The 18,652-nt window shown below is 39.9% G+C and overlaps 1 protein-coding gene across 7 annotated transcripts in view; it reads left to right on the top strand.

The window, feature by feature from the left end:
* The first annotated feature begins 1,702 nt into the window (after positions 1-1,702).
* The window catches only part of bi (T-box transcription factor bifid), a 349,399-nt gene continuing 332,449 nt past the window's right edge, over positions 1,703-18,652 (top strand). For all 7 annotated transcript variants that reach the window (XM_087357395.1, XM_087357398.1, XM_087357391.1 and 4 more), the window contains exon 1: positions 1,703-1,941. The gene's annotated coding sequence lies outside the window, so the exon portion shown is untranslated. The remainder of the gene's footprint in view (positions 1,942-18,652) is intronic.

The following is an 18,652-nucleotide window of genomic DNA, read 5'->3' on the forward strand; positions in this document are numbered from 1 at the left end:
GGTGTTTATTTGTTATGACAATAACATATCTAGTTTTTATATATTTCTTTTTTATAGATAATGAAATAATATGTAAGAAGTATTTTTAAAACTAACACAATTAGCTTGATTTCTTTCATCAAACATCATCTAATCGCCTACCAGAAACACGTGGGTCACACACAGACCATTGCATACGTCCAGGCTCAAAGAATAGTTAAACAAGTGTGAGAAACCCGCAGGGCGCGATTAAAACACAAATGTTTTTATGTAAGTCTGTACAAGTCTGGAGGAGGAATGCAAAGTATGTAAGCAAAGTGGCGCCAGTGTAAGGTGCATGGTAACCTAACCTACAGACTCTCTCCTTTAACGTGCAGCCTCTGCTTTGTTAAATTCGTAAGAGGATGGCATAAGACGAGGCTATGATACTTCATCGTGTAAATTGCAGCTTTGCTTGTGGTTTATGGGGTTTCATGTGGGTGGCAGTTTCTACATAACGCCGTTGTCAGTAAGTTTCAAAGTAGCAGGATAATTCAATTCATGACGCTACTGATGAGTAGACTATTTGGTATGATCAGGATTCGAATCTCTTCTGTGACCCCGATAATTCTGACGGGGCAGATTCTTCAGAGTTGAAGGTAGGTACAGAAAATTATTAACACCTCAACACATATACATGGCAATGAAAATAATTCGGTTGCGAGTTAGCGAAGGCTTGCACAACACTTTCAAATGTATAGGAGAAACAGATAACATTACAAGAAAGATGATTGAAGATAAGGAATTTTTAGAAACATGCGTAGAAAAAAACCTATCGTTTCTAAAGTCCATACCAATATTAAGCGTAACTAATTTAGGTTAAATAAGCAATGTCTTAATCAAACTTATCTCAATTTTAAAGCATGTATAAAGGAAATATTTAGAATAAAGCCAATATATAAACTTCCTTTCCGTATAGACGTATTTACGTCAAATTCTCCGGAACCGTGGTTCCCCTGTCACTTTTTTCTCTGGTCCTTTTTAATCTCTCGTACATGAGGATTTCGCAGGAGAGCCTCTGTTGTAGGAAATGGAAGGTGGCGAACTACGTTATTTTAGGAGGTAGTGACATTTTATGTTGGAGATATAATTTAAAAGAAAATAAATGATTCTATTATCACGAAGAATTTGATTTTGAAACTGTCATTAAGAGCTCGAGGAAGGCGTTTTTTTTAATTGAGAAGAAAGTGGTATATATTTTTGGGCACCTGTGTTTCGAATTGAAATTTGAACAATTTTTCATTTTCTATAGAACACGCTAGTAAAAATAAATATTTTTGTCTTTTCCCATTTTCTCTCTCTCTCCGACCTACCATTTGAAGGGCGAGAAATATAAAGAAGTCAAAATAATTCCCTTCGATTCAATGCGATTCGAACCTACCATACGCGTTTGGGACACATTTTTATAATGAATAACTAATTGGCTTTTATATATTTGCTGAAAGTCAGATCTTCTGGAAGTGCCTTAAACAGGACACGAACTGACGAAGTCTTGAATTTGTATTGTTTCATCGAAGAGATTGCTGGCACTGTAGAAAGACACGAACGCTGTGTAATACCGCGTCGTCAGAGATGGTCGTTGTCTGTGTATTTTAGATTCTCTTTGCTACGACACGCGGAACTTCATGAACGCATTCTGTTGCTGTGCTAGTTAATCGGTGCTCCAGTGACAGAGCGAGGGCGGATTTAATGGCGGACGTGTGACTCAGGTGTAGGTCTACAGTCTTTTTTTATTACATCGTCTGAAATAGTACACGTGTGTTCGGTTACTCACTGTGCATTGTGCAGTCAAAGTAATCAGTGTTTTCGATTAGTTTAAATAAGCCTTGTGTTGTCTCCTACATTATTTTAATAACTGTGATTGTGCAATCAGTGTCTTGAAACGAAACTTCAGCTGCGCTGACGTCTCGTGGACTGCACGGGGTAAGTAGCCGTTGATGGCGCTCAAGTCGTTTGGTTGATACGAGATTGTGCACGTCTGTAAATTCGTTGTGACTATCGATTTCGATTAAAGAGTTAGAATTTGCGAAATGTTATTAAGCACCAGGCCGATATTTAGTATTACGATATCGTACTTGAATGACATGTTGTTTAATGACGCTCTGTTAATTACTAAAGTTATTTTAAATTACGGGGTCCATAAATAAGTGGTGAATCATTAGGAAATGGGTGGAAGAAACGTTCACAGATTTTAAGGTACTGCTCCGTCGTAGCTGGTTGATAGGGTTATAAGTTCGTATGTGTGCAAAAATATTTTCTTTTTCTGTTTTTTAAAATGTTTGAAATGTGAACACCGAAATGGGGAGAAGTTATTGGTTTACTTGGGACTAATAATCGGTTTATGCTTAAGCCTATGAATTCAGCAGTTTGGATTGTTTATATCTAATTTTCGTGTGTTAGACTAATGAATGGCTAATGAAGAGAAATTGTGGCCTAATTAATGTGATATCCCTGCATCCATTGTTTTTTCCTACGAAACCCATTAGTACAGTCAGGTCTGTGTAGGGAGATATAAGCGCACTTTGTGAAAAAGACGGTTTACTGCCACGTTAAATCTGTTCTTACTACTGGATTTTTGTTTTGTTCCTTCGTTTATTTAACGACGATAGGTGAATCAGCAGAGGTTGTGTATTGCCGTGGTGGTGGTGATGATTTGTCATTCCCTGTAGAAAAGAACGTAATGCGTGGTTTGTGAAATAATTGTAAGCCATTTTGAAGAACATTAATCAAATTGAGTCCGTTACTGGTTGTCCCCCCGTAACATGTAGAAGCCACGTGAAGAGCAGGTGTTTGGAGATTCAGTGTTTAAGGATCTGCAAGGAAACAGTCATGGTCTATTTACGTACTGTCGCGACATTTTCCTGGAAGGATAAAGAATACCACAAAAATCCTAAGTCATTTAAGACTCTCTTCGGGCCGATATTTAAACTCGGGACCTCCCAAGAGTGATAATCACTAATTCGTGATGTTTGGGTGGGGTGTCGGGGTAGGGTTGAAGAACTGAAGTCTGGAGGGAAGTCTACCGGAACACAGTCATGTATGGTATCTTTAGCTGTTGTATGTGCCTATACAATGTGTTTATATGCACATTATCATTATGAGCTCGTTTCGACCGAAAGTCGCTATCATCAGGTGTTCATACCATGCTCAGTAAGAAGGTTGGCATGTCAGATTATTTTCTATGGCTGTAAATGCTCCTACCGTAACACTGTAATAACGCAAGCACTTAAGATGCTCTCAAGATACTCCTGAACTTGTTGAAAATGTGTCCTTTTCTTATGGGGATTTAATTTTTGTCTCGAGCTGTACACTGTGCGAGAATCTTTTAGGCTCTTTCGATCTGTTTAACAGCGTGGGAAATGTAGGCCCTGTCACGTGTCTCTGAATAAACTTGTCGTATGTTTGTACTCGCTGCTGCTGGCCTACGTGTTGTTTCACAAATTATTTCCCTGGTTAATAAAGATGATCACGTGATCAGCCGTCGATGTTATATTTGTGATTGGAACAAACTAAAACACATTATTTGTAATTTAACTTTCGTGAATTAAGTTTCGAGTACTAATGGTAACGAAATATATTTCTAGATGGATACCATGGTTACATCGCCAAGAAATCAACATTAAAGTGATGTTAGTATTAGTATAAAATACGTTTTAGTAGACACATTCCAAGTCCCGAAATCCAGTGTGTTATAAGGAAATTACTCAGGGTCTCCGTCACAGTTGTCTTCTTGGTCCTCGACCTACTGACATTTCTTTCAGTATAACAGAGGAAGATATTAGAGTTAGAAGGGGCAGCTCCGAAATGATGTTTCGAAGAAGAATTGGAGGGAGAACAAAGTTAAATTATTGTTTGATTGTTGGGCTACTTAGCATCTTATTTTTAGCCAAATTGTTGTTGCATTGGCCAAGATTTGGAAAGAGTGCAGAGAACAGCAGTGTGATATACTTTAACATTTTCCTGGAGTAACCGACTAAAACCACGGAAACCTTAATCAACTGAGCCGATTATTGGACCGTGATTCGAACCGAGGTCACCGGAATGCTAAGCAGGAGGACCAGAATATGAATATAAGGAGCAGTGGGAGAAAAGGAAGGTGAAGACAACAAGAGAAGATTTGTTCCCCCCCCCCAGTGAGGTAGTTGGTCGATTACAATATCGATTGCACGACACCTAGAGACACCAGTTTCAATCTCGCTGGGGGGTCATGTCTCGCGTTTTGTGGGATACACTTCAGAACAATGTTTCACGCTGATTACAATCATTATATCGAAATATTTTCACGATTCTCCACCCGTTACGTCACATTTTAGATGTTCCGTTGTCTCTTATGATTGGTATTGTTGAATGGAGCGCCTCGCAACTTGCCATGGTTGTCTGAAGCTCCGCCCCGTTGTTTGTTTTACCCGTGATGAGAGGTCTAACGCTCAGCGAAATTTCTGTGTTCCCTGCAACAGTGAGTCATGTGCCACTTTTCATTGAAGTTAACAGTCATGCAATCAGAAGACACGTAGTTCACATTTTGGTGCATAAATCATAATACTCCTTTCTGCTACGGCGCTTAAGTACAGGTACAACTTTGTCTCTTTCCTGTTTCTCAGACACCCGATTCCAACTTCGTACTGTGAAACACCTTTTCTGCTTTTATCTTTATAAATATCTTGTGTGTACTTTCAGGCGCACACAGGGTAAAATTACCTCGAAATAGGCAAAGAAAACATCCCAGTTCCCTCCTTGAAATCCATCAAGTCTAATTCTGAACTGCGTGATTACTTCAGTGTCGTTAAACTACGAACCAGTCAGCGAAGAAATGTGATTAAAGAAACTGACATCTCTCCAGATCATTCTCGGTTTCCGCGATCATCACAGTAAGGATTAGCAAGGAGGCGGTCTTGGCGTGTACTATCCGCACTGAATTTATTGAGAAAAGCTACGGACATCTCCATCGAAGTCCAGGTTACAGTCAGGTACATTATCACTGAGCCTGTCTGTCCTCGAAGGAAGACCGAAAGGCTTCTGGAACTTTCAACGACAAACTTCAGTACATGATCCAGTAATTCAGATGAGCTCATTCAATGAAGACACATTTCTCCTTGTTTCATTACTGCACTGATATCTTTGGGTTATATCGAAGTTCTGGCTGGATGTTACATCATACCTCGTCTTCGACACTCCGGTAGTACTTAACTTTTAAGTAAACTCCCAAAACATGAGTGACTAGGAGTGTTAAATTGTTTGTTTTTTTGTTATTTTTTTACTTTATCCGTCGTCTAGGTTGTCATTAAAACGACAGCGTTTCAAGGGTTGGTTCTGCTCCCGTGCTCAGGTCAAAGTAGGACTGACGTTTAATCTGTTCCGGTTCCCGATTGAGATAGCATCAAACCCCGGCCAGGAGGACCAATAGACGGGCTTTTGTCCTCTTCCCACCTGAAAATGGAAGTAAAACCAACTTCAAGATCGTTGTGGTTTTAATAACACGTAGACGATGGCTAAGTCCAATAAAAGAATGTCACAAAGTGTCTCTCACCATCGTCAGAAATCTTCGAACTTCTAGCGGCTACTTATTGTAGTATGTTTTATCAACTCACCGGACTGTTGAAGAATTTTAGATGAAAAGCTGTAGAAGTGGAGGACCCCACTCCCAGTTCTGTTTGATAGAAATACAAGGCGGATGGAGTTGAGGAGGATCGTCACAATAGGAACTACGGAAAGGTACTGCCCCGGAATTTAGTCCGAGGGATGGTGGTCCGAGGTCGGAGGCCGGGACCTCCTTAATATGAAGCCGAAGCTATAGGTGTCAGACGGCGTTGAATAAGGAATGGCAGTTCGATTGAGTGTCGTGAGTCTGGACAAAGCAGTCCTGGTTTACTTTAAATTAAAATATTCTTATCAAAAACAGAATCGGATATTCTAGCCGCAGTTCCACCAGAGTGTCTCCAGAATATGAAACAGGATCGGAAAGTTCATTCACCTCTTAATATCCGGCTTATAAGAGCTTGCATTTATCGTGGTTTGCGCAAGGTTTTTCACCTTAGCTGCAGAAAATAATTTCCGTCGTAAGACGCAATCATTTTACCGGACCCGATCATAGTTGCACCGCATGAATAGCCAGAATTACTGGTGGAATGTCAATCTGGGATCCACCATCTCGTTGAAGTGTGTTGAAGTTTACATAAAAGAGCATACAGCAAGGAGCTGCTTGTGTAAACATGTCAAAAGCGGAGAGGTGGATCTTACTTAAAATTTGGTAAAGGGAAAGCGAAGCCTCTTCTGAGGATGTTAAAATGTAGTAGCCGAACTCAGCAATGTGGACGCAAGTGAGAATTCGAACTGGTCACTACGTGGCCTCCTGCGGGTTCATTCAGAAGATCTGAGCGGTGTAGGAGAGCTCTCGTTTATTTAATATTTCCTCTCCTCGCCATGAATGGACGAAGCGGTCAATGCCGCCCATAGCCGTGACTACAAGCCGGGCACACTCAACTTCATATCACGTGCTTTCTTCAAAGCCTTGAAAATAAAAAGAATGGAAGAATGAAATACAGGAGCAGGAAAATGTCACGGTTGTTTCTTTGTTTGAGAAATAACTTTTTACCGCGAAGTTCGGAATCTTTCGCCTCCCTGTCCACCAGCAAATGCAAAGATTAAAGAATACGGTGTTTGGTATGGGCGTGATTCTTCAGTTTGTCGCATTAAGGGAAGAACTCGTAGCCTATTGAGAGCGATGCTCCGGGGACAGGAAGTAACAGGTCTCTGAGAAATATGGTGCAATGAGGAACAGCTTCATTATTTATGCGCTACAATTGGTAGGGCTTCTAGGTCTCGTTAGGTCAGATGGCGGGCATGTATCACACACAGGAGCGATGGAAAACATACAATAAACATGTTCATCGGAAAACCTGCAAGAAACTTGGAATATCCAGGCGCAGGTGGAAGGATTTTATTCAAACGGGTCTTAGATTTAGGGTATGAGGGTGTGGGATCGAATCAGTTGGATCGATCGACTAGCGGAATTTTATGAACACGGCAATGTTCTTTGGGTTCCATAAAACTCAGAGAATTTCTTGACTAGCTGAGTGGCATTTTTAATGTGCGCTCTGCTTGTTGATTTTTCTAATTGCAGTTTGTCACTTGTTTTTCTTGTTTCATCGTCCCACCATTTACGTTGGATGACGCAATACGAAATATCGATCTGTGATCCATCTGAGTAAGAATCAAGCACGCTTAGCGTGATCCACCATTCTCAGCGAGACGGATCGTGCTTAGATGTAATGGCAGTTGGTGTAACCGGACATAGCGAAGCGTGCTGCATAGCTACAGGCGACAGGATAATTGCTGGTTTCAAGTTCTCATAGCAGTTGGAATACAGCTCCGGCCACAAGTTTTGCATCGCATATTTTAATCTTCAGGTTCCTAGAAATCAGATTGGAAGACAAAATATTTTGAACTGAGAAGTAGTAAGCGTTTCCGGAATTTAGTCTCCTCCTAATTTCCTCATGAGTATCATTTTGATTTATTACTGTTGTTCCCAAATATTTGAACTCTGCCACACTTTCAAAGGATGTATTAGCCACCTTAAGATAATTCTGCCCGCCTGTCTGCTGACGGGATACTAAAATGTAATGATTTTTTCTGAATTTACTTCTAGCCCCACCTGTCTACTAGCTTCCAGTAAAACTTCTGCGTTCCTCTTTATTGTATTCATATCGTCACCCAATAAATTGACATCATCAGCATATGCCAATAGCTGATGTGTCCCGTTCAATTGCAAACCCTCCTGCCTATCTTGGACTTTCCTGATGGCGTATTCTAGCGCAAAGTTAATGAGGAATGGAGATAAAGCATCTCCTTGTTTCAGACGGACCTTGTTGGAAAATGACTCAGATAAATATTTACCTACTCGAATTTTGCTACAGGTTTCATTTAAGCACATTTTTATTAGACTCACTAGCTCCTTTGGTACACCAAATTCAATGGAAATATCGTATAACACTTCTCTCTTCATAGAGTCATAGGCTTTTGTGAAATCTATAAATAATTGATGTACTGTACTGCCATTTTTTCTTTAGTATCTGACGAATGCAAAAGATCTGATCAATTGATGATCTGTTACGTCTGAACCCACACTGATGATCCCCGATAATTTCATTCGCATATTGAGTTAATCTCGTACTTCAGACAATGCACAAAGTAATTTCTGTGCTGGGAAACGGCCTGCCAAATTTGATTATCGGTAATCGCTATCAGAGGGCGTCATAAGCATGTTGCATATTGCAATGTGATGGCTGTAGTTTATGAATGAGAGTCACGTGTGTGAGGGGTTGCCTAACTACCTGCACAAAACAACGTTAAGTCATGCTCTGAGGTCGAACCCTCGAGGGATGTGATGCTGAGGATTTTGTGACTCCTGATTGGCTGCAGGTTATCCTGTCTGCAGTTCCAGCCCTGCCTGGGGCTTGCATGTAATTTTCAGTCATTCAAGTTGCGAAGACGTTCGAATAACACAACATACGCTCTGACTGATCACTACGAGATGAACAATGCTTCATTCGGTGTGTGTCCAAGTTTAATGCTACCTATGTAGTGTGTATTTTGCCCACAGAGTGTGTTTATTGGTGTCTTATTAGTCTCATAATAAACGCTTTCCATCATTCACTAATTAATCTTTGTAAGGGATATGGCTCCACAGTGTTAAATTATGCAGTCCCATGCAGGCCAATATGTTGATAATCTGCGATGTGCAGAACATTTCTGAACATAACTAAAATGAACGAAGGAAATAACACATTGTTTTGGTTACTGGCTCTATGATAATTTTGTCTCCCCACAAAATAAGACAACACGAGTGTGAAATGCCACAGAGATCACAGGGTAAATTGTCTTGTGTGCGTAAAATACTATTAAATAGTAGTATCGTTAAAATTTATGCATCATATTGTGTTTAAACAAGATGCCTCTACTCTCACTGGGTGGCATTTATTGACGGGGTGGGGAAATAACAGGTTATAACAGCAGGCCTTCGTCAGCTTATTCCTTCGAACTTTCTTGCATATTTTTCTACTGTATATCATGCTATAGTAGCACAAGTGAGAATACGTTTTTTAAGTTTTTCTGTTATAAACGAATGTGCTTTGCTGACAGACCGTGTGTTAATAGTAGTTATTATAGCAGATCAATGTCTTTCATATTTTGTTCAATTTGAATATTAGTTATTTTGTTACAGAAATAGTTACAGATTAACGTGCAAGATCATTATGTCTTGTAAGTTATGTGGTAATTTAAAATTAAGGCGACTTTCCTCCGAAGAGAATGCTGATGGAAAAGAGACTTAACAGAGGGTCGCGACATATTTTTTAATATGTTGTCTTGCAGCATACCATTAATTTACATTATAGCCTTTCCGATACAATTAGGCATAGTGGGGACAGAACTAGTCCTTGCCAAATGAATACATTATATATTAATGAATAAATTTCGTTAATACTTCGGGTTTATCGATGTTCAAAAATGTTGACTGATTTGTAGATTTAAGAACTTCACACTGTGTAACGTCGGATTACAAGGGAAAATAGCCATTAATAATGAGTAGATTAGTATTTAAAAGAAATTTATCGTGGCCTATTTTAAGGTGCTACCTAGAATTTGGCTCATGGACTGAAAAATGACGCAGAACACTCCTGTAGGTTAGGCGGTAACGTTCAAGAGTCGAACCGGGTACCTCATGAATTTGATACAGGAATGTTGCCGGCTTCACCAGTCTGCCTGTTAGGACTTTTGACAAGTTTAAGCTCTGTTTTGTTTTCAAAGTTCTGCAGTTATCCCCTACCCAAGTATCGTCTCGCAATTATGTTATGTATGGCCGACTTATGTGGTCAAGTCCATTACACGACTTTCAAATGTGGAATGTGACTGCACTGAGTACCATAATATTCTCTGATGAGAATCTCACGCAGGAGTCTGCGTCCTGTAGCCTATGGGATCTAAACCAGTTTCTATTGAGAAGTCTGTCGAAAGGAAGGCCATCCATCGTCTGCGGCCACCATGAATGACTGGCAATTACACACGAGTGTAGTCTGTCTGTATGATAAAGTACTCGTCACCAGCGTCGCTGATAGGCACACAGACAATTTTAATGGCCCACTGACTTCTGGTGCTGTTCCACGCAACAAACTCGTTATCTGTTTCTGCGCCCTCATCCCAGAGGCTAAAGACGAATAGGATATTTCAACATCTTTACTTTAGAGGCTTTTTTAAATGACTCGCAACGGGATTCTGATTTCGATATCATATCGGATAGGTCAGTTATGGTCCACACATCGGTGTCCACCAACTTCTCCACGTAATTAGTATCTTTATCTAATAATTCTATTGCAAGATCTAATGCAAAACCAGTGTATTATACAACTAGTGATAAAGTTTAGACTTGTACAAATAATAGGCATAATCGTATACGAAGTAGGAAACATTTATTTATGATGATTTTTTGTTTTGAAAATTTACTTTTATTTTAAAATGAAGAAGATGCAGAACAGTAACTTTAAATCGATATACAATATTTCAAATCGATATCGGAATTCTTTAATTGATATCATGTCGTCTGTCTTCCGAATGGACAGTTGTCTCTATTTATAAGAGGGTGATAAAAAATAATTTACAAGCCAATGTGAGCTACCGTTGCAAGGGCAAACACGTTTTCACCCAGCCGTGAATATTTGACAGGACCGAAAATTAATTTCAAAATTGACGAGAATCAGTTTGTTAGTAAGTGACATTTTCAGTGATAATTTATTTCATACATTTGGCTGGTTCTTGTTTGCATCGTGTTCTTTCAGTCCTAGAATGATTATTTCATCAAAAAACATTAAACTGCCTCATCAGAATATTTAGACGAAAAGGATTCTTTAGATAGTTTTATGAGTCTTTGGACGCGGTTATCCGGATTTTATTCGCAATATATTATAGCATAATCACGGATCATTAAAAAACATTATCTTAGTACCGATAGTTGGACAAAGCAAATACTTTTTCTTCTTTGATATTTCTCATGACATAAAATGCATCTTGCGTCGTTCTAGCATCAACGAGGTCAGTATACGTGACCCAACATCAACACATCACTAACAATCTATAGTGTGTAAGTAAGAGAAAAAGTATATAAAATAAAAAGTAAATTCAGATTAAAAAAGGGAGACTATAACAAGGTAGTTCATATCATGTCGTTTATTTTTATAGTCTACCTTGTACTTGGGGTCTAATTATTTATGATGATACTGGTGGTGGTGGTGATGCTGGGTGATACAGACCACACAGGCTTACACACACGCAATGGTTAACCAGGCACATCACCGGCAGGTGTCAGCACCTATCGCTGCTACTTGCAGCACCTTCTGATTATCTATAATAAGCCCACTGATGCCAAGCAGATCCAGTTTTGGCCATTCACACGGCCGAAGATCTAAACGTAGTCAGTCAGTCAGTAGGCAGAACGAAAGTAATAATAAACAGGAAGATTTTAGTCTCTGGAATAAAAAAGATCAACCAAGAACTCGTATTATTTTAACATAAGTTGTGACTACGATCCCCGAAAGGCAACAAATGAGTTATATATTGCATTGTAACATATAGTTCACAGGGCAATTATTGCAACCTCATACAACTGCCAGTTGGAATGCTATTCTGTTAAGTTCAATATCCACTCTTATCTTTACATTGCACTGAACATATAATAATTAAATATTCATTTTGCAAGGTTGGTATCAGAACAATCACTATAAGACTAAATTGTTAACTGACTTAATCGGAATGCCATCTCGACGTACAATACATGCCAGTGTATATGATGCATTATCTGTATTATACAGTACATGTAATACATACTCACACGTAGCTAGGAGCGTTACAGAATGCAAGGGAGAAAAAACGTATGTGGGAACTCTGTATATTCCAGTGCTGATTTTGATTTTTCAAACTTCTTATATCAAAACATTATGCCTGTCTATAAAAGTCTGAGAATTTGGCTTCTCTAAAAGGATTCTGTTTCATGGGATTTCTCTTAGGACAATGACGATATAAGAGTGTGGTTAACTGACTTTATGATAATGGATAGTAAGAGTCCCAAAATTTGTACTGAGTTGACAAAATGCTAATATATTTATAAATGTAGTTAAAATTTCAGAACACCTGTTTGACTATGCGTGTCAATGTATATGACTGTAGTTCCATCTTTTGGAAAGTTTTATTGTCTGTCTCATGATTTTGTTCTGCATTCTGCGATGTGGTCTAGCGGTTAGAACGCTGGCCTTGTAATCCTGGGGTCTCGGGTTCGATTTTCGGCGGTGCCCTAATTTATAACTTGTGTTGGGCAAGGCCGTGGTCTAGGCAACACGGAGTTTTCCTCCGGGGGCTTCCCCGGTTTCTCCGTGGCATCCCAACAATTACTCCATTCACACACAGAAGAAGGCAATGGCAAACCACTTGTGGATCATCTGCCAAGAACGTATATGAACAGGTCCCAGTCCGAGAAAAGGATAGAAGGATCCTGTTCATTTGGACCTGTCGTCAGACAGAACACTAAATAAATAAATATAAATAAATCTGCGATGAGAAGCGGACACCAAATTTCTTTTTAAATTTATTTCTTGATTTGTCATCTTACTAACTTCTAAAACAGTTTCTGTGTTCTTTGTGATGTTCAGACTAAGATTGTCACCTGTCATCAGCACAAAGCAGAAGCTATGTATAACGTTCAATTTCAGTCCATCCTTATTTCCTGGAAAATTTCCAAACCCTGTGTGCTCATTTACGCCTTTGCGACAAGGTTCGTATTTCATTCATGCGGAATACTTGAATTATTGTTCAGTATTTACCGTTTTATCTTGTATTAGTCGCTTTGCTGCAGGTAGATTTTACAACGTGTAAAATATTGGTTAAGTACAGTAAGTTTTTATATTTTTATTTATTTAGTGTTCTGTCTGACGACAGGTCCATTATTCTGCCCAAAAAGAGTTCGCAAGGTTTCCCTGTTCTCAGCTTCTCGTTTTAATTCCTGAAACTTCATCTTCTTTCCTTGTTTCAGACCGTCGGTTAGCTGTATCAGTCTTCTTCCCAGTCCTCGTTTTCCTTCAACCTGGCCTTCGATGATATCACTCAGTAATCCATTCCTTCTCATATTATGTCCCAGCCAGTTAGCTTTCCTTCGTGTAATCGCCTGCAGAATGTTTCTTTGCTCGTTGACTCTCCTCAATACTTCTTCGTTGGTCACTCGATCCGTCCACCTGATCTTCTCTATTCTTCTCCAACACCACATTTCAAAACTCTCCAGGTATTTCTGTTCCTTCTTCCTGAGTGTCCAAGTCTCTGCTCCATACGTAACACTTCACTAGTTTCTTCGTCATCTCCAAGTCCAACTTGCTAGTGATAAGTATCCTCTTCTTGACGTAAATACCAGACAAAATCTACATTTCTAATGTCTCTTCTCAAAACCGAAGAGAAGATAGCACACTCTTGCACTGTGTTTGAATCGCGTCGAGGTTTCCAACCCTCTCGTTATGTTACCTAGTTATGACAGCTAGGGTGCATCCCACCTCCCCCTCTATTCCGTGTCTTGGTTGCGTATAATGTAGGCGTCAAAAACCTTTTCTTCCTCTTCTAAAACAAATAAAAATAAATTCAGCATGGAGGAAACTGGCTTGCCTCCTGCTTCAATTAACATTGCGTTGTATAGGGAGTCAAGGATATTCATTTGATATGCCTAAATGTAACTTAAACTTCATATTTCTGATGCTGTTGTAGGCGAACTTGTCAAGTCTTAACAGAATTTTGTCACCAGATATTACGGCTAAGTTGTTGGCACTCCTGCTTCGTGTACGGGAGACTGTCCTGACTTTAGTTTGTCGCTTTATTGCAATTTCTGATGTGCTGTAAAGTCAACGCAGTTGATAAAACACCGTTAAATGAGGCAAGGAACACACTGTCTCTGTTGTGTAAGAGATGACGAGGTCCCTGAGCTGAACTCTGGTACGCTTTGCCGTGTAGTTTGGTAGAAATTCACAGACTTTGTTCGATGCTCCCATCATCATGGCGATCGCCCAGACTACACGACGCAACTGTCCATTAGGCAGATATTTTCATGTAAGGATTTGAGGTTTTCACTGCGCTGAATCTGAAGAAGGCAGTCTTCTGGGTGGTAGCTCCGTGTCGTCTGCTAGAAGTTTACTGACGTTTCAGAGGTCCTTGCTGCCTCCATCATCAGGGCTACTACAGACTACACGGAATAACAACCCAGAATACAGCCATCTTGAGATATTTTCGTGTTTGTCGTCGTGAAAACCTGGAACCTCGCATGAAGCATCTCTCATTTGTTCTCGCGAGAGTAAACTGGCAAGAGGGAACTCGGTGTCTTTGACACAGAGTAGTGGGCTCTTGTTGTCCAGTTGATGGAAAATTGGCCCACCATGGAAGCAGCAATTCCTCTCCCTTAATGGCGCCTCTCTGCTGCTGGTCAGCATTTTTTTTGTGTAACAGTATCGCAGTATACTACTACCAGTCCTGAAAATATTAAACCTTCACACTGTAGAACAAAAACATTATTGATACGGCGTATGTTATACATATTTATTCCGGTGTATAAGGATCATGATGCGACACAGAGGTAGAACTCAAAGCATTCTTCATCTCATTACTAAATTTAGATGATACGTCAGCTTTGCGATCTAGTCTGTTTTATCCCCAACAAAAGAAAAAAAATTCCCAGTGGCTAAGAGGATCGGTGTTGACGTACGTTTTTCGTTGCCCAGTAGCCTGTTTAGTGCATCTGACAGAGGAACTACTGCCTCCATCTTTGGGGCTGAAAATCGAGTCAGTGTGTTCCTCCGAAACGTTTTATCCACCTACAAGTTCATACGACGTCACTACCTGCAAGACCACCGTCGCCATCTTCAGAGCTTCTGATACGATTTAATAAAGTAACTGCTTTCACAGAGCTGGTTTATTGAACGACCCTGCTGAGAGATATAGGCCATCCTGACTTGGTTCGTCAATATTTGCCAGTATCTTGGAGTAAAGTCCAGGACACTGCCTCAGTACTGAGAGGATCACGATGATGTATGTCCTTTCGTTGTCCGTTACACCGTCTGAATATTTTACATTGTCTGCTGTGGCCTGATGTATAAACTAATCCCATTAATTGGTCTAGCAGACGTAACTCATTATTTCTCTAAATTTATCATGGGTAGATGATAAATTGACCAAAATATTAGTCAGAGAAGATAATTTGAGCGACTTAAGTGTAGGTGACAAGGTGATATTGAAATTAATCTTGAAGGTGTAGAATGTATGGAAACCAGCTACCTTGTGAAATGATCTAGAGGTGGGATTTTGTGAACACTGTAATGATCCTTCGGACGGGGTTTTCCCAAATCAGATGGTCGACTAAACGCTTTTCACTGCTTCTCAGTAGGACTTTGCTCCGTGGAATTAGACTAAAATAATAGACTGTTAATGATAAAGACGAATTAATTATACGGGAGATTAACCCTCCTAACTGCCACTGACGATTTTTCTTTGTTATTGTTTGTTTTTGTTTTAAAGTAACAGTGGCATGCTTGTACACAAACGTATGTAAGTGTATTTGCTTGGTGAGGTTTTAAGTCCTCACGGCGACGAATGTAAATATGGCTGTCTTCTGGTATATCGCGAAGTTTAGTCTGGTGGATAATGACCGTCGTTTCAGGCTGCACTACGTAACGTCCCAGAAGACAACCATTTTGAAGTCACTTTCTTTGTTGCCTCTTTGGTGGGATAAGATATCATCGCCAACAACGATACTTCTAGTTAATTTAGGGAGCAGCTTAATTGCTTAGTCTTCACTCGATATCATAATTATCCACAGGTAGTTTATGTGTCTCCTGTCTGAGATGGTTGTTTATCAGGACGACGTTCTGATGTAGTTATTAGCCTGAAATTGTGCGAGGCCACACAGTGTGCCGGCCACCAGATGGCCCCTACGTGGAAGTCTTTTTCACTCTGCACTGGAGTACGTTAGAAATATCTTCGTTATACGGATCAAACTGGTATTGAATAGTAGCTTCATTTTTTATTTTCTTCCAAGAACGTTCCATAGCAAGGAAAACGGAAGCATTTTTAATTTCGTAGCCTGAAAAAGGCTACGACTGGTACAGAACTTATGCTCATTTAGTTACACTGTATGAAACTCAGACGATACTTGGCTTTGAAAAAGATGCTAGAATGAGTTTCATGGCGAACTGGAAATAAGAAGATTTCTGTCTTCTGGGTTGTTGCGCTGTGTAGTCTGGTCGATGTTAACCAACGTTTCGGAGGTCATACTGCCTCCGTCATCAGGGCGATTCATCGACCAGACTACACAGCGCAACAACCCAGAAGACAGAAATCTTCATACTAAGAATCGCCCTGATGACGGAGGCAGTATGACCTCTGAAACGTTGGTAAACATCGACCAGACTACACAGCGCAACAACCCAGAAGACAGAAATCTTCATACTAAGAATCGCCCTGATGACGGAGGCAGTATGACCTCCGAAACGTTGGTAAACATCGACCAGACTACACAGCGCAACAACCCAGAAGACAGAAATCTTCATACTCATCGCCCTGATGACGGAGGCAGTATGACCTCTGAAACGTTGGTAAACATCGACCAGACTACACAGCGCAACAACCCAGAAGACAGAAATCTTCATCCTAAGAATCGCCCTGATGACGGAGGCAGTATGACCTCCGAAACGTTGGTAAACATCGACCAGACTACACAGCGCAACAACCCAGAAGACAGAAATCTTCATACTAAGAATCGCCCTGATGACGGAGGCAGTATGACCTCCGAAACGTTGGTAAACATCGACCAGACTACACAGCGCAACAACCCAGAAGACAGAAATCTTCATACTCATCGCCCTGATGACGGAGGCAGTATGACCTCCGAAACGTTGGTAAACATCGACCAGACTACACAGCGCAACAACCCAGAAGACAGAAATCTTCATACTCACCGCTGCGAAAACCTCAAATCTTGCATGGAAATAAGAAGCGTAAGTAGATGGACGGGCTGAGATAAATCACGAAGATCACCTTACACGACACCCGAATATCTGTTTAGACACGAACTTCTGTTGTCTCTCTAAGAGAACACTTTCCCAATCTTTTTGTTCTTGCTTTACGTAATGGCGATTTTCAACTGCATGCGTTATACATCGACGAACTGTAGAATGACCGTGAACGATGAATAGTGAAGACTGCTGTACGAAGCCTGTTTTACGCAATACTCCAGCATTTCTTGGATGTACTGAGAAAGACTGCAGACGTCTTTATAATAGCTGGTATTTGAGCCGAGATTCGATTCCTGAACTCTCCGCGATTACAAAGCAGGAGCGCGAACCGTTACATGAGACTCTCAGTGTGTTTAGATGTTAAACATAACTTCTTATTGATACATATTTAGTTTAAGACCGGTAATACTAAAACATATCTTAGAGAAAAAGGGGTGTGAGGATATAGATTTTTTTTTTACTGAAGATCTACTAAAACATTATGTATCTTTTCATTGTTCAATGTCTTTGCAGTCTTTCTTCGTGAGCTCACTGATTTTTTTAAATTTTATATTAGTTGACGGAACACAGTAGACCAAAACCACCTGCAAATTCATGTCTCACTATTACAAATTCTTAATTGAACACTTTTATAATCAAGTGTCTGGTATATTTTGAGGATGAAAAGAACAGAAAACGTTTTTTGAACTTGCCAATAATCGGCATTAGAGCTCTATCTTTTCCAGATACACCTTTCGCTATCTGAGAGAGTAAATGACATTTTTTAACTAATATGTTGGAAGCCACATTACTTAATTATAGACCCCAAGCCGTTAATGAAATTCGTATGAATCATTTCTCTAGAGACTTTGTTTTGTGGCAAGCATCAAGTCTACCTACAGGCACAGCAGCGCCCAGCACAACCGTTTCTTGAAACTCAGTCACCAAAGGGGCATTTTCTCAGAACAGGATGTTTCCATGACAACTGTTATCTGGAATAATAATTCTCTGAATGGGATTAACGTAGACGACGGCAGCTTTTATGGACCTAACAAAATAGTTTAGAAGTTGTTCTGCTTCTGGAAGATAATTGTGTAAAATAGATTGTCATTTCCGAGGTAATGTCTGTTAGACCAACGTGTAGTCATACTGTTCTTTTGCAGAATATTTCTGTAGTCTGTCAGCAGGAGTTTGTGAAAATATGTGCCGATTTATTTTGTGTAAACTGCTGTACTTTTCGGAATAACTGATGCGTGGAATTACATACTAAATCCTATAATTAAGTACGTGGACCGGGATTATGTTATCCTGGCGTCGTAATATTTTTACACAGTCTACACAGTCCGGCATATATTTATTTATTATGTCACTTTCCTCATATTTCAAAGGCTTCCATAATCTTCTTATGAACGTGTTTAAATGTTTGTATTGATCCTGGATGTTTCAATTCCGGTTACACAATGTTTGATTATTCAGTTGAGCTGAAGATGTCTGTGGGCAATTGCAATGCTTTTTATCAGAATATTCACAAAAAATTGTAGTTTCTTGAGTATAAAGTTGTGAGAAATTACTAG

The sequence above is a fragment of the Zootermopsis nevadensis genome, unplaced genomic scaffold (assembly GCF_977971745.1).
Source record: "Zootermopsis nevadensis isolate Lab colony 2312 unplaced genomic scaffold, Znev_1.0 Znev_ptg000028l, whole genome shotgun sequence".
NCBI lineage: Eukaryota > Metazoa > Arthropoda > Insecta > Blattodea > Termopsidae > Zootermopsis > Zootermopsis nevadensis.